Below are 15,649 nucleotides of genomic sequence, written 5' to 3' on the forward strand. Positions count from 1 at the left end.
CAGAAGGTTTTACTGCAGGTGTACCAGACAGATGACAGCTCTGCTCGCCTCCCAGGGAGAAGAGGCAAGAATAAAACTCCAGAGGAATAAGCTTTAAGAAGAGACTAACTAGATAATATTTGCTCCAGATACAAAACCCATTCTAGGTTTTTTTGGTTGGGTTTTTTTTCTTCTTTTTTTTAAGGAAGGCTGCACAACCACCCAGGGATCAAACACATTTATTTAAAGGCTTAGGTTTTAGCCCTCAAAAAACATCTGTGGCTTGGCAGAGAGCACCAGCCAATTGAAGGAAAAACGTTACCTTCTTAGGGCATGAGTGCAGCACAACCCTGGGGCCAAGGTCTTCGCACCTCATCAGCTCTGTTTGGGGGAAGACACACTTACCGATGAACTAGAAGCAAGAACAACCTCCCTAACCACACTCATTCCAGTCTTCCTCCTGGGTGCTGGTCCAGGAAAATGCTGCCTGCAATTCAGATGCTGCCACAGGGGGGAAAAAACACAAAAAATAAGAAAGGGAGAAGGCTGGAAGCTCTGAAACCAGGCTGCAGAGCAGGACACGAAGCCACACTGAACATGGGCTCTGTCTCCAGGGACTAGTAAGGCAACGCACTGTAAACCCTAATCCTGTGTTAAGAGCTTTCATCAAAAAGGAACAGTATTTATTAGGGAGTTACAGGAGGTAATAAAAGTGTTTTCATGCAGTGTTTATGCTAACATGGGGGGCTTTATGCTAGCATTTGCCCCTTCATTTTTGTTTTAAATACATCTTTCTGATGAAATAAGCCATTCTGAACAAGGCCACCCTTTGTAATGCAGTTATAACTTTCTGGACAGCCTCGGTAACTGGCAAAACACTGTGCCTTTCTTGCCCTCTCTTTTGTTCCTTTGCTTTTCTGTTCAAAGTTCAAACAAACAAAAAACCCCCCAGCAAGCTGCATTGTGCTCCTGGCATTATCCCCCCATTGTCTGGGGCTCAGAGAGCCAGAGGGAGGGGGAGCGGGTGTGGCCCAATACATTTGATCTCCTAAAATTTAAGGCGCTCTGATCATTTCTCATCCAGAAGAACCCCCAGACAGAAGAGCTCGAGTCCAAGACCGTCCAGATCTGAGCCAGTTGCTACTAAAAAAAACCACTCATCACCAAGGAGTGATGCTACTATATCAAATATATTTAAAGCCAAGCACAAGAGGAATGCACACCAAAACCCAGCCCTCAGAAGAGCCAGGTCAGAGCCCAGGGCTTCCAGATTTCACAGCTGTGCTTTGCTGCAGACAAAAGCATTCGCTTAGGAAAGCTTCAGGTCCCAACATCCCCCGAGCCCTCTCTACTCTGCACCCCGCAGCACACCGAGCCCAGAGTCAGGCAAGCGTAGACGAGATGGCACCTGAGCCTGGTTTAGAGACTACCGAAACCCCCTAATTAAAGTAATAGGTAGTTTAATTTATAGCTGGTCCTCAAACAGCTCGCGATGTCCACTGCAAGCGACTGTGACCACCAAGTCTCCCAGTCTGTTTTACGCCATCCCTCCTCTTCCAGCCCAGAAGGGGCAAATCCACCTTCCCCAGGTCACAGCTCCAGCACAGCCGTGGCAGAGGGCTCCGCCAGGGTCCTTTGCCGGGAGCAGCCCCAATTCAGCGCCTCTGAACCGGGTCCTGACAAAGTCCAAGAGCTGTGGGGTTGAGACTATTTGGGTTGTTTCCCCCATGGCTCTTACAGCCCCATCGACCACAGCGGGAGGATCTGTTCTGGACTGCGCTGGCACCGATTTACTGGCTCAGCAGAGGTGGCTGGGCAGGGACACACACTCCGGCTCCGAGCCTTTGGGCAGGAGAAGCGGCTGCGGCACCAGCCGCTGTAATCGAACCCATCAGAGCACAGCACCTGAGCCCTGCCGAGAAAGCCGCCGTGACTGCTGCCCACGGCAGCCAGCATCTCACCCCACCGGCTTCAGGCTTCCCCACGCTCCACAGCCACGCAGAAGGTTTCTGCCGTGCAAATGGGGATGACACTTGCGCAGCCCTCCTACCCCGCAGCTTGGGAGACACCACGAAGGGAACGCTGCTGGCCGTAAGAGCGAGTTTACCTCCTCCTGCCGGTGCAAGAAATGTGTATGAAGAGAAACACTATCCGTCGTGCTTGCAAAGCACCTTCACGCTTCGGTTCGGGATATAAAGAAAACTTTATATCCCCCGCAGTCAGAGGGGCTGCAGAGAGTCACCCCGCTGCCATTCAACAGCACCCCAAGAAAGGTTACCGCCAACACATCAGATGAAGCTTGAGGGGTGCCACATCTCGGACCACCTTTTGTTTGAGACACCTGAACGTTCAAAGCAACTGGTAAACAAGCAGCTTTATAGAAAGAGCAAGTCCAAGCAGTGCCGGCTCTTTTTGCAGCAAAGCTTTTCTCAAAAGGAGAGCAGAAAATTATTGCAACATCCTTCCGCCCCATGACGTCTCCCTGTCAGGGGGCTCAAACTCACCGCACGTGTTGGATCCCACACCTGTGGGAAGGCCTGAGGTGAAGAACTGGGGAGACCTAGGAAGATTTTTCCACCCATCCCTAATTTTACAGGGAAACGAGAAAGCTGATGTCCCGAAAACATCACCTGCCTGACAGCGGGGAAGAAAGGCATCCTTGCATACCCTGCTCCAGCCTCCAAGCTGGAATCTCGCCTTCACAATGCCGGGCAAAGCGAGATGCAGCTTCTGCCCAAGGCCTGAGTCGCTGCACACCAGACTCTCCCCCCGCTTTCATCCCACCAGCTGTGACCGTGATTATAAAAAGATGTCTCAATTAGCAAGAGAGCCGAGCAATTCCTCTAGTCTCAAAACCCTTCAGAGGAAACACATTCCAAGCCAGCAAAGAGCAACACTAACAATGTCTGGGCAATAAAAGCTTCTCTTGTTTATATCAAAGTAACCTCAAACATCCTTTCCCCAAACAAGCATCCCTCGCCCTCCATACGGATCAGCGGGCTCGCACACTGGAAGGGCTGGTGTTCTCCTCAACACGCTGGGTCCCTCGGAGCAGACAGCACTAATTTTTGTGTGTGTTATTGGTTGCAGGTCTAGACTGGTGTGGTCTTTTTGTTGTAGCGAGCAAAATAAGGGAGTCATTCATATTTTTCCAGAATTCACACAAAAGTGCTCTTGTGCATCACAGATACCTTGCATCACCAACCCCGATCAAGTGTTCCTCGCTCCCGGACTTGTGCCAGACAGCACCGAAAGCTGGGGAGACCCCTCGGCCCCCCCAGCAGAGCAGGGGAAGGGGCTGCAGAGGGGCTGCCGGCCCATACCTTGCCCATCACCTCGGCCGGGCACCTGCCCAGGGCACACGGAGCCGTTACGAGCCTTTCTAACAAGGTTTTCCCACGGGAGGAGAAGGGAAAAGGCATGTCGCGTCATGTCGTGTCGTGTCGTGCCGTGCCCCCTCCCCCCTCCAAAAAAAAAAAAAAAAGAAACCAAAAAAAAACCCGAAGAAAAATAATATCCACGCGGTTTTTCGTAGGGAGAAGAGGAATCCTTCCCTCTCTCCGCTAGCCGGGACCGGGCGCTCACCCTCCGACCGAGGAGCATCCCCGGGGGTGGCGGGGGGGGGGCGGAGAACGGCCGGGACCCGGCGGGACACAAAGGCGGATGGTACGAGGAGGGACCCGGCACCGGGGGACACACACACACACACCCCCCCTCACCCCCTTACCCCCCCCCTTCCCCATACCGGGACCCCCGGGGGCGCACCCGCAAACCCCCCCAGCCCCCCAGGGGGGGTCCGCACCGAGTAACGGGAGGGAGAAGCGCCGCGGCCCCCGACCCCCCCGTACCCCCTTCTCCCTCCCCGACTCCCCCGCACCCCCTTCTCCCTCCCCGACCCCCCCATACCCCTTTGTGTCCCCCCACCCCGGGGCCGAGCGGGGCACCTACCTCCGGCGAGCCGCGTCGCTGCCGCCTCCGAGCCGCTCCCCCATCCCCAAAACACTCCGCCCCCCCCCCCCCCCCGGGGTGCAGCATCCTCTTCCTCATCTCCCTCCTCTTCCTCATCTCCCTCCTCTTCCTCATCTCCCTCCGGGGGTCGGCGCACGGCTCCGTTCCCATATCCCCCCCCCCCCCGGTGCGGAGGATCCCCCGCAAACACTCCACCGAGGCAGGCGGCTGCCGGTACAGGTGGCTTTGGGGGGGGGGGGTACACGGGGTGTGGGGGGGGGGACACCCAGGACGGACCAGTCGCCGCTGGGGCCAGGGATGCTCCGACTGGGGCGGCCGGGCCATTCCCCCCTTATATAGCCCCGGTGGCGGCGGGCGGGCGGCGCGGCTTCACGGGACTTGTAGTTCCTCCCTCCCCCCCCCCCCCCCGGGGCTGGGAGCCGCCTCCCTCGGTCTGTCCGTCCCTCCTTCGGTCTGTCCGGCCCTCCCTCCGCCTGTCCGGCCCTCCCTCGGTCCGTCCGTCCCTCCCTCCGGCTGTCCCGCCGCGGGGAGGGGACGGTGCGAGGCGGTGGGGGAGATTCTCCCACACCCCCCACCCCCACCCCGGGGGATGGAGGGGACAGGGTTGTTTTTCACGGGGACCCTGCTGCTGTCTCTGGTCCCCGAAAGTGGTTGGGGTTTGGGGGGGGAACCGGTGGGTTGTTTTTTTTTTTTTCTGGAAAAGCTCCGGGGGTTCACGGGACTCCAGAAGTCACATCCCTGCCGGTGGGGTATGACATGGGTGGCCTCGGTGTCAAGCGCAGGATCCGTCCCGTAAACTGCTGGGTAAATGAGTAATCTCAGCAAATACTTTGCACGAAAACCGATTACTTCAATGGTCCCGTGTATTGGTTATTGTTGAGTTTAATTATTGTCCCAATTATTAATTTAACTTAATTATTAACCCATCTGTGGAATAAATGAGCAATTAACTGTGCTGTTGACTTAGGGGCTAATTTAAGGCCCAGTCTTGCAAGCACGCTCGGTCCAGGCAAAGTCACCCGTACGTCCTCGAAGGACGGGACGGCACGTTTCCCCGCTGCTTGACGAACCCCGCGTGGTTTTGACTCCGTCCGGGGCTTTGTATGGGGAAAATTTGTAAAGGGGACACCAGGCACAAGGCAGGGGACAACGGCAGGGCCGATGCCGCCGCGCCCTGTGCTCCCTCCGGGCACAGCTCCTCTGCCAGAGGGACGACTGAATTTTGGGCAGGGGAGAGGGTGGAGGGTGCAGAAGGTGCCGGGCGGGGGGGAAGGATCCTGCGCAACCCCTTGTCCCACTGACCACCGGGATCAGCTCCGGGTGGGCAACGTCCCATCCCGTCAGCCGCACAGGGGCAGGGACCCGGATCCAGTGTCTTCCCACCTGCACCGGGTCAGGATTTATCCTCACACGCTCAGGAAAGCTGCCAAAGTGAAACCCCACAAGTTTTCTAGGACAAGTGAGCAAGGGGAGCTGCGGGAGAAAGAGGGAGAGCGAAGGAGAAGGAAAAAAACCCTCCTGGCAGGTTTTCAGGGCCCAAAGCCGGAGTGGAAATGCTTCCCTTCCCTTAATTGCTTCGAGACCAGATGAATTTCTTGAAGAAACCGCAACTGAAATGCTGCACAAATCACATTGTTGTGCTTGTGTTGGCTGCCTTCTTAAGGAGGTAAAAGGTCATCGTTTATGGTATATTAAAAAGAAAAAAAAATAATATTTTAGCGCAGTGGAGGAGGGGGCTCTGTTGCTTTTTCATACCCACATTCTGGAAATTAAAACCTGTTCGGCAAGCGCCAGAACGTGACTCGCAGCGAAGAGCAGAGCTGGGAAAACGCGCCGATGCGGGGCTCTGCCGCAGCCCCCGCGTGTCCCCCCGAGCCACCCGGTCCCATCCTCGTCCCTCGGCCGGCGGGACGATGCCCGTGCGGAGCAGCGGGGCTCCGGGCCCTGCTCCCATGGGGTTTGCCGTCCCATGGGGGCTGCCTGTGCCAGCCTCTGCAAGTCTCTGCAGCTTCAGGGCCTGAGAAAGGTGCAGCACTGTCTGTCTGACGATCCTTCACCGTCGGGAAGCGGCAGGGAAAATCCTGATTCCAGCCTCTGAGAGCTCTGCTGCTTTTAGTCAAGCACGGAAATTTGGCTGCTCCTTTTTTCTCCCTTTTCTCGCCGGTCGGTAAAATGATGGAGCTGATTTTCCTCCGGCTGGCTGCGTGCGAGCAGATGTTTGCTGCTCTGCCTCTGAGTCACCGGCGGAGAAGAGCCGCCTGCTCCTTTTTCCTCCCCTCCGGAGCCCTGCTTGGCTCCAGCTTCCCTTTGCTTTTAGGAATCCTTCACCCCTAAGAGGTCACACCTTCCCAAATGTGGCAGGACTTGAACCAGCAAATGAGAAACACAGGCAGGCAGCCTGCCCTGGGCACCAGGTGAGAAAGCTCAGGAGCGGCCAACGAGGGTGGAAAATTATAGCATCAGCACCAAAAATGGCAGATGCTCACCTGGTATTTATAGCGGGGAGGGAGATGCTGGAGGTACCGGGGTCCGGCGTGCTGTCCTTCACCTGTCTCAGCCAGGACCCCCCCCCCCAAAAGCGGCTCAGACCATAAACCCAGGACTGGGTTGCAGACAGACAGACAGATGCAGGGATGCAGAACCGGCCCAGCTGCTCTGCAGCAAAGACTCATCGCGCTGGGTGGGATGGGAGCGCTTGGCCTTGTGATGCTCATGGGCAGGATGAGACCCAAAGCTCGCTGGAGTCAATGGGAAGGCTCTTGCTGACCCAGCAAGACCTGAACTGGGTCTCGAAAGGGCTCCTATCGGCTGGAGCGCGTGGAAGAACAGAGCTGCGTGGTCGGATGGCCCGGGATTTCGGAAGGCAAATTACCGTTTTTATAACTTTAATTAAGAAGCTTTGCTGCCTTTTCTAGTGGCATTTCCTTCAGAGCCACGCACCCACGGGCCAAGGCGCTGTGAGACATCATCACCCGAAGCGACTCGCAGCGCTGTAAGGCTCTGCCGCGGCTCCACGGGCTTTTGCCGGCAACTTCCAACTGGAAAAAAAGGACCGTGCAAAGTACCCAGGTGCCGGCGAGGTACCTCTGCTCTGCACAGAGACCCCCAGCCGGCCCCCCAAGGACAGTCTGAGGAAGGAATTGAAATGGAAAGGTGAGCTACGTACTCACAGAGGAGCTTGGCATTGATTTATGGGATGCTCCCAGGTCTGGTTTTGCAAGAGTATGACGTGACGGTAAAAAGGCTTTGGAAGATGCTGAACTCTGCCGTGTGGGTGCCAGGTGAGGCAGCAGGCGCGGGGCGGGCGGCCGTGTACACCCGGGCACGGCCTTGCGTGACTACAGCCGGCTGGAAACACAAAGACATTGTTTTTAAGTGATAGCTGCCCCCCCGCCCCCCCTTCCCTGGCTCCTTGCAAGAGGACAGCATTCCTGTCTCGCATTCCTCAGCCACTGCTGAGATGGGGAGGGGAGACCTGAGCCAGAGGAAGAAAGCACAAAGTTTTAATTAAGAAAGTGGCCCGTGTGCTTGTGTGATGGCGGTGGGTGGTGCGGGCGGGGAGGGAGAGCAGGGTTACCCATAAAGCGAGATACAGTGCATGTGGATCAGGTAATAAGGATAATTACACAAGAGCCTGTGGATGTAAGAATGTCAACCAGATGTTTCCAAGTCACGGAAAATCAGTGGTTTCCCAGCAGATCCGCTTAGAGCAGCTGAAAGCATCCTTTATCCCGCGAGGGCAGGGACTCGGGGCACTCCTTGGCGAGGAGGACGGGGCGGTTTGGTCCAAGGGCTGCGGAACACGGGGCAAAACTTCCTGCGGCCGCTGGCTCCGAGTTGCTTTGTGACAGCTTTTGAGCAGAGGAAAACCTCGGCGCAACAGCAAACGGAAAGGGAAGAGGGTTTTGCTGGAGAGGCAAGTTCTGCGCCTTGCTCCGGGGCTGGCTTTGGGGTTGGAGACTCTGTGCCAAAGCTACGCTGCCGAACGGGGCTGAAATACCACCAGGAGGATGGTTGGGCACTGATTCTTCCCCAGCTGAAAATATCCTTGGGATACCAAATTGCTGATGGTCAGTATTTGGCAGGGAGAAAGAACTGGGATGCTGATTCCTCCAGACAAACGGGGAAAGCACCACGAGGCGATTGGAGCCCGTCTGCCCCAACCTGCAGCTGCACCAGCCTTTGGTGGGAGGGTGGAGCCAGAAAAACTGCTTATTCTTGTAAAAGTTTTGTTAGTACAAACACCTTCTCGGTAGCACGGTTGGGTTCACAGCCTGAGGTCGTGTTACTTTTAGCACACCAGTTTGTGAATGGCACATCTATAAAGTTCACTGTGGACTTCGCTGCTGATTTTTACCAAAAAAAAAAAAAAAAAAAAAGGCATTTAGTGATGGGCATCAGCATTGGCAAAATAAAAGAGATTTGGGAAGGGTGAGCTAGGAATGAGTTCCCACAGGACGGCTGTTCCCAGGGCCTGGCCAGCACCATAACCTCTGAAAGTCCTCTGACCTTCAAATACCCTCCCCAAACCAGTTAAATATATATAAATATATTGAAGTATGGAAACAAAAAGCTTTTTATTTTACGCCCTGAGAGTGCCAAGTGTCTGCAAGAGCCAATAAAGACCTGTTGCTCCAGGGAACGGGGAGCTGCGTTTCAGGTAAAACACAAACAACCTGAATCTTTACCCAAAACTTGAACCAACCCCAAAGTTCAAAAAAAACCAAAACAAAACCCCCCAAAAACCCCTGAGGTTTTGTAAAAGAGGAGGAAAAGTGTGGTTACATGTTTTCAGTTTTCTTCCCGGTGCTGGATCGCAGCCTGGACCACAAGCACACACCGGCGGGTCCCTGGGAAGGACGGGCTGCTCCCGCACGGACACCGCTCCGCGCATTCCCGCTGCCTTGTCCGGCTGCGAGAGCGGTGGGAAACCTCTTCGGAGAGAGCTGGAGCAAAGCTTTCCCCGAACACAGCCAAGAGGCTGCGGGGAGCCACGAAGGAAGGACGGCCACACCCCGGGAAATGCTCCTTTTCCATCCGTTCTGCTGCCGACGGCGTGAGCGTGCCTTGCTTGTCCCAAGCAAGCGTAGAGCAGGAACGCGTGAAGGATCTCGCTACCGTCACTGGTCCCGATACGTAAAAGGTGCTGCAGCCGGCTGGGTGATGGGAATCGGAGCGCTGGCACCAACAGGAGGTGCAGGGCCAGGCTGCCCCATCCTGCATCCCACGGCATGCCGGTTGGGAGAGCAATGGGGGATGCCCAGGACCCCGGGGCAAGAGCGAGAGCACGGTGCTGAGCTGCAAAGCAACGATGTCCCAGTCTGGCTGCAGGGACCAGGAGCAGGGACTGTGACCTGAGCCACGTGGGGACATTGGCTGGTGGGTGCGATGCTCCGTAGCACACAAGCAAGCCCTGCAGGCACACAACAGGCCCTCTGAGGTGCACAGCTGGCCACGAGAAACTCAAAGGTTGACGGGAACCAGAAAATTATAGAGCCACAGAGAGAGGGAGAGACGTTTCAAGACAACCAGGAGCAATTTGGTACCCTGCTCCCACGGCTTTCTGCCTGCTCACAACATCCCATCCACCCTCCACAACCTTCCCGGTACGCTGGGAAGGATAAAACCACCGCAAGTAGGAGAAAAGGCACATCCGTCACCTGTTTGCGTAGTGACACAAGCAAAGCAGGGAAGAGAGGTTTAAATGCCATTGCCAAGGTCATGCAGGAGAGCTGGGGTACGGGACCCACTCGCCCAGTCCGCTCTCCTCCACCGCCCACGGGCTTCCATCTCCTACCTGGCCCGCCAGCCAGGCATCCTAGGGAAAACAAAACAGCCTTTAACCCAGATGGCAAAGATCTGATAAAACCCCCAAAATGTCTCCGTGTAACAAAAGCAAAGGAAGGGAACAGGTAAAATTATGAACCGTGAGAGCAAAATCTGCTCTACGCTAGGACTGGGACAAAGAAAAACCACACTCACGTGACGCTAACCCCATGCCAGTGTATATATAGGCTGTGTGTTTTATACTTAAGTTACTTAAAAAGAACTTTAAAGCTGAAACGCTGTTAAAAAGTACATTGTGTGCTCCGTTGTGAAGATAAATTCATTATTTAAACTTGAAAAGGTGACTCATCTAACATGTATTATAAAAAGGAATAAAAACACACACACACGCAGCGAGATTTTCAAGGAGTCCAGTGATTTAGTGTCTCTTTCTTTCTCTCCCCACACTTCTTGCCTCCTGCACAAGGATCTATTGAGAAGCTGCAGAACAAACGTTCCCTTATGCAGCTCCAAAAAAGTCTCCGTCAGTTTGTCTGAGACAGCTGCCTCCAAGCACGCTATGGTTACTCATTAACCGGGTCTCCCAGGGCAGGGGAAGAAGGACTAAACTTAATAGACCCTAAACCAGAGGCAAAAAAAATAAAAGAAAATAAATACATCAGGTGTCCTGGAAAATAAAGTGGAAAAAACAGGTGGCACCGTGAGCACCTCCAAGGCAGAGGGTCCGGCTGCGATGGGCAGCCAGCTACCGGAGCGGAAGGGGACAATGACACGGAGGGTAAATGTATGGGGACAAAAGACTAAGATTATTAAAGGGAAAGAGAAGAAAGAGACGGGACAGAGAGGCACTTGTGCTCTGCGGTGCTTTATATGCTCAGGGTGCCGGGGGAGGATTACTTCATTGCGGCAAAGTCGCCGGGCTCTGCTCCCCAACGGAGGGATTCATTCCCTCCCCCCTTCCACGTTTTGCATGAGAATGAGGGGCTGCTTTGGCTGGGGAGCACTTGCCAGTGGGTCAGTCCACTCCCGAGGCCTCTCGGCTGCCAGGAGAGCCGCTCGGCCGCTCGGCCGTCCCGCGGCGAAGCGTCCCTTCTGGCAGGCGAGAAGGATGGGCAGCTCTCCTCCTGCCTCCCCAGCAAACGCGTGCGCTTGGGTTTCCACCACCTCCACCACCCGCGGGCTGATGGCTCGTTCTCACGCTGGATCTTAAAGATGAGATGCCTCATCCAGCCGAAGGGTGGGTCGGATTCTGCCCCCTCCACGTGAGACCAGATGGCCATCACCACCTCCTTCGCGTGTTCCCTCCGTCACCCTTCGCAGAAAATTACTTCCCCAGGGCACGGGGGACCCGCAGGTTGCGCTTTCGTTTCTCGCGGCCCCCGGGTTTTGGGGAGGAAGGCATCCCAGAAACACGCGCTCATCTGCATGGCGGCTCGATGGCAAGGCAGGGGGTCACTGCCTGCTGGGAGCCGGCGGGTCCCCAACACTGGGGGACACTGGGCTGCATCGCCTGTCCTCCTCCGCCAAGGTGGGACGCGCCGGGAGTGGGAAATGGCTGGTGCCGGCCTGACATCTCCGCGAGATCCTGACGGAAAACAATAATTATAGGTGCAATAAAATGCTGAATATAGCTGTGAACAACGGCAGTAAATCAGCCCTGCCTGCCATTCAGAGCCTGGTCCACGGAGCCTCGGCCACCGCCAGAATTAATTCTCTGTTTGCTATTTGCCCAACACGCTCTCCCCGGAGATAAGGGGGGAGCAAGGGACTGTAATTATCTCCCTGCCTTTTGTCATGTGCTTTTTTTGAAACAATTAAGGGATTGCAGTCAGAGGAATGGGGTGGGGATGGAGCAGAGCCAGGAAACCACTCTTCTGCGGGACCACAGCCCTCAGGACTTTGCAGGATCCATCCCGAGGCCACCTTCTCCCGGAGGAGCCCAGCACCTCCAGCACTACAGCGAGGGCAGAGCCATGGAGCGGGCGGACACCCGGGGCTGTGCCAGAGCCCCTGGGGACAACCCAGAGCTGCAGATCACTGTCCCCAGAGCCCCCAAAAAATCTCCCGTACGACCCCTTCCAGCTTTCCTCCCAGGAGCCCCTTGCAGCGTGAGTTGCTCTTGCTGGGGCAGCATCTCCCATTCCGGAGATGCCCATTTCCCACGAGAAGGGGTCACAGGTGGGAAGCCGATATTCCTGCCCCTGGCCCTACCTGCAGGCACCCTCCGACAGAGCTGTCGGAGACTGAGCCGCTGCAGAGAGCCCCTGCAAATGGGATTAGGGAAAGGGATCAGCCCCCGCAGCCGCTCCTGCCAAGCCCATTTTGGGCAAAGCTGGGCTGACCCTGCTCTGCATCCCCTGCACCCCAAAACAAGGGCAGCGCGAGCAGTGACTCTGAGGCACCTACGATGCACCAGGTCTTACGTGCTCTCTAGAAGGCTGGGATCTGCCGGCAGCTGCCTGTGAAAGGGAAGGGTGAAGCCTGGAAGGCAGCTCTCTTCCCATCCAGTTCAGCTGGTGCTCCAGTGAAACAGGTACCTTATGATTAGGTTTTTTGTGAAATGTTAAACATCTGGAGCTCAGAGGTACAAGGCAGCCTTTGTGCAGCTGGTAAATTATCTGCAATAAACCAGCACTTATTTCGGAGAGCTTCAAGAAGAGGGGGAGGGAAAAAAAGAAAAAAAAAAAAAAAAAAAAAGATGAGAGAAGCCACCCCCACCGGAGGAGGAACCTCAGACCTCTGCTTTTTCCACGCTGCGTGGGGTGAGTGGGCAGCTGGCCACGTTAACAGCAGCCCGAGACCCTGCAGAGACCCCTCTGTGCTGACCGCACCTAAAACCTTTGCGAATGGGGTCTCTCAGCCCAGCCGTGCCCGAGCCGAGGCACGCGGTGCTAAGCAGCCCCGTGGAGCTGGTCCTGGCCGTAATAAATAGTTGTGATTAAATACTCAGCATTTGGCTCCGCAAGGGACATCGTCCCCTCCTGGCTCACAGCTTTACAGCAGAAGGTAGTGTTTCCCAGTGATATTTTCAGATTTCTTGATTTGAGAAGTGCTGATCAAATCATAATTAAAAGGGACCTGAAAGGTTGATGTCCTTAAGAAACGAACGCCCAGCCCACGCTACACGGCCAGCGCCGAGCCCGTGGGGCTTGGGGAAGCTGGAGCTGGGGGTCCCGAGGTCCGGCGGAGGCTCCCGCTCCCTCCCGCAGCTCCCGAGCCGCAGCATCCCGCTCCCGCTTCCCAAGGGAGATTGCAATGCTCCACCTCATCAGCTCGTCATCTTGTCTGAGCACAGCGCGTGTCTAACCCTTGAAATGAAGAGGCAGCTGAGTCCGGGAATTCTGCATCTTTCCTTGGCTGAAAGGAAAGGCAAGGCTGCACCTCCTCTATTTCCTTCTGGAGCTATGAGAGGTTTAGGTACACCACGTATTTTGGCGTGGAGGGGGACTCTTCTCCCCTTTGCAGAAAGCGGAAGGGAAAAACATTTGCACAAGGAGGAAAAAAAAAATAAAAAATCCCTTTTGCTCACCCACCTCTTCTGAGCCTGGGGAAGCAGCAAGAGCAAGGACGGGTCTCAGAGGCAACCAAACACCTTGGGGGATTCAGAGCCAAGGTCCATTTAAAGAAATGAAGCCCACTTGGGAGGGCTGGCGAGTTCTCCCTCCACCCCAGGGGAAAGGGACAGGGACAGGAGGGCACCTCGCTGGACCAGAGCATCACTTCAGGCTCCCAGTACCAGCACGGCCAAGTCCCCCAGCACCCCATGAAGCCAAACGGGGCTGGAGCTGCTGGCGGCTGCGCCCAGGGAACCGGGCAGGAGGAGAAATCCCCCAAAATCTCTTTGTCTCCTTTCCACCCACCAGTGCTGCCTTTACACAGCAATTACCGAGGCCTCGGGGGCTTTCACACCCAGTCACCTGGGCCTCCTTGTTCTAAACAACTTAATTTGTTTAATGACTTGGGAGGCCCCGGGGCCCCTTTGTTGTCTGGATTTGTTTCCCTGGTCTCCAAAAGGTTTTTCTCCGTGGTGCAGGCAGCCACCACCCAGAACTGGAGGGCACTGGAGGGTTTTTTGTGAATCCTGCACCAAGACAAGTTTTAGAGTCATCACACACACACACCCCCCCCCCCCCCCAATTGCTGGGGCCCTCTGACCTCCACGGACACGCCAGCAACTCTGGATTCAGGGGAAAAGACCCACAAACTCCTCTGGAGGGTTTGTCCATCCACCGGCAGAGCCAAACCGCTCGGTAGGGCTGGAGGCAGATCAGCTCCGGGCCAAATTATGGTCTGGAAAGGAAAGGCGAAAACAAACGGCGTTGTGAGATGCTGCTTTGTGCTCTAAGTGCAACCCCACGCCTGCCGCTGCTGCCAGCCCAGGTTGGGAGAAACTGGGATGCTCCAGCCTTTGCTGTCGTTTTAACCTTGGGAAAAAAAGGGAAATAAAAAGGGGTGGGAGCGCTGACGCCTGTCCTGCGTGGAGCTGGGGGAGAAGAGCTGGGGCTTGGGGTGGCGGAGGTGGGGGTCCTGGCGGAGGTGGGGGTCCTGGCAGAGGTGGGGGTCCCTGGGGGAAGCCCGGGGCGGTGGGGAGTCCCGCACCCCAGCCGTTACCAGCACCTCCCTCCATTGTTTCCCAACCAGTGTTTTTCCCCATGACCTAATCTTCCCTTGGCTCTTGCTGGTAATTTTAAGGCAGGGAAATTATTTTGCAGTAAAAGGAAAGCAGATCCAGGCCATTCTCTTCCCTCCTGTTTTCGTATGGGTTTTGGAGCGACGGTTTTGTTTTCTGCTTCAGGCACAGCAGAAGGATTGTACGAGACGAGATGGGGAGCGAGCGTGTGTCGGGTCTGTAACGCTTTTGTTGGTCCTGTAAGAACACAGGAAGGCAACAGCGAGAGAGAGATTTAAACAATTCCCCGTGCAAACCAGCTCTGGACACAAAAGCTTTTTAGTTATCATCAGCATTTTGTAAGATTATATTAAAATAAACCTTCAGGCTCGGTTTCCTGCTCTCCAGAACCCCCTCGTAGGATTATAAGGCACAGAAACATATCCCAGAGATCTCAACCAAGGACATACTAAGAATATTTTCTCCCTGTTCTTGTACTAACAACTGCCCTCCCCACTGTAAAAGCCTTAAAGCAAGACAAGAGGCACTAAGATCGGAGCTGTGCAATGTGCAGATCCCACAGTGTGTAATTTTCCCTCTTTTCCCATGAGGAACAACCCTCCAGATCAAAGAATTTGGAGCGGAGCCGTTCCTGGACCGATGGCATTTCACCCTCGTGTCGACCTTCCCCACCTCACACAACTCGTAAGAAACCGCGTGGAGAACGTCCCTCTGAGACGACAGAGAGGAACCTTTCCGCAGTCACCACCCTTTTATCGATCAGCTGAAATGAAGTTTATTTAAGTAAAGCAACCAGGAGAAAGGCAACCAGCAGATCATCCATGAGCTACGCTCCCACCAACCCAGCACGGACACGAGCACATAGCTTTTTGAGGGCTGGTTGGCCATGCAAGACTCAATCCATGTACTTAGAGAGTGCCAATATATACCTAAAAAGAGAGACTGGCTCTAAATCCCCCCTAGCAACTCAACGACCCTGTCACATCTGCCCTGGGAAAGGGTGCCCAGAGCCGTAATTTCTCTTCTTCCCTCCAGTCCCGCAGAACCAGGCTCGTTCCTGAGGTTGGGGGATCCACGTTGGGGATGAAGCCAGGCAACGTGGCACGGCCGGGGCCAGCGCCATGGGCTTGGGGCACCCGAGCAAGTTCCGAGGAGGAAGAGGAGCCACACGTTTGTTCTCAAGCTCAGAGCCTGCGTGTGTGCGCACGAGAGCGAGCGTCTCAATTTTAATTGCAGCCTCGTTGCCAAGTACAACAAAGTCCGCGTACAAAGAATAGAAGTCAT

The sequence above is a fragment of the Accipiter gentilis genome, chromosome 10 (genome assembly GCF_929443795.1).
Source record: "Accipiter gentilis chromosome 10, bAccGen1.1, whole genome shotgun sequence".
Lineage (NCBI taxonomy): Eukaryota > Metazoa > Chordata > Aves > Accipitriformes > Accipitridae > Astur > Astur gentilis.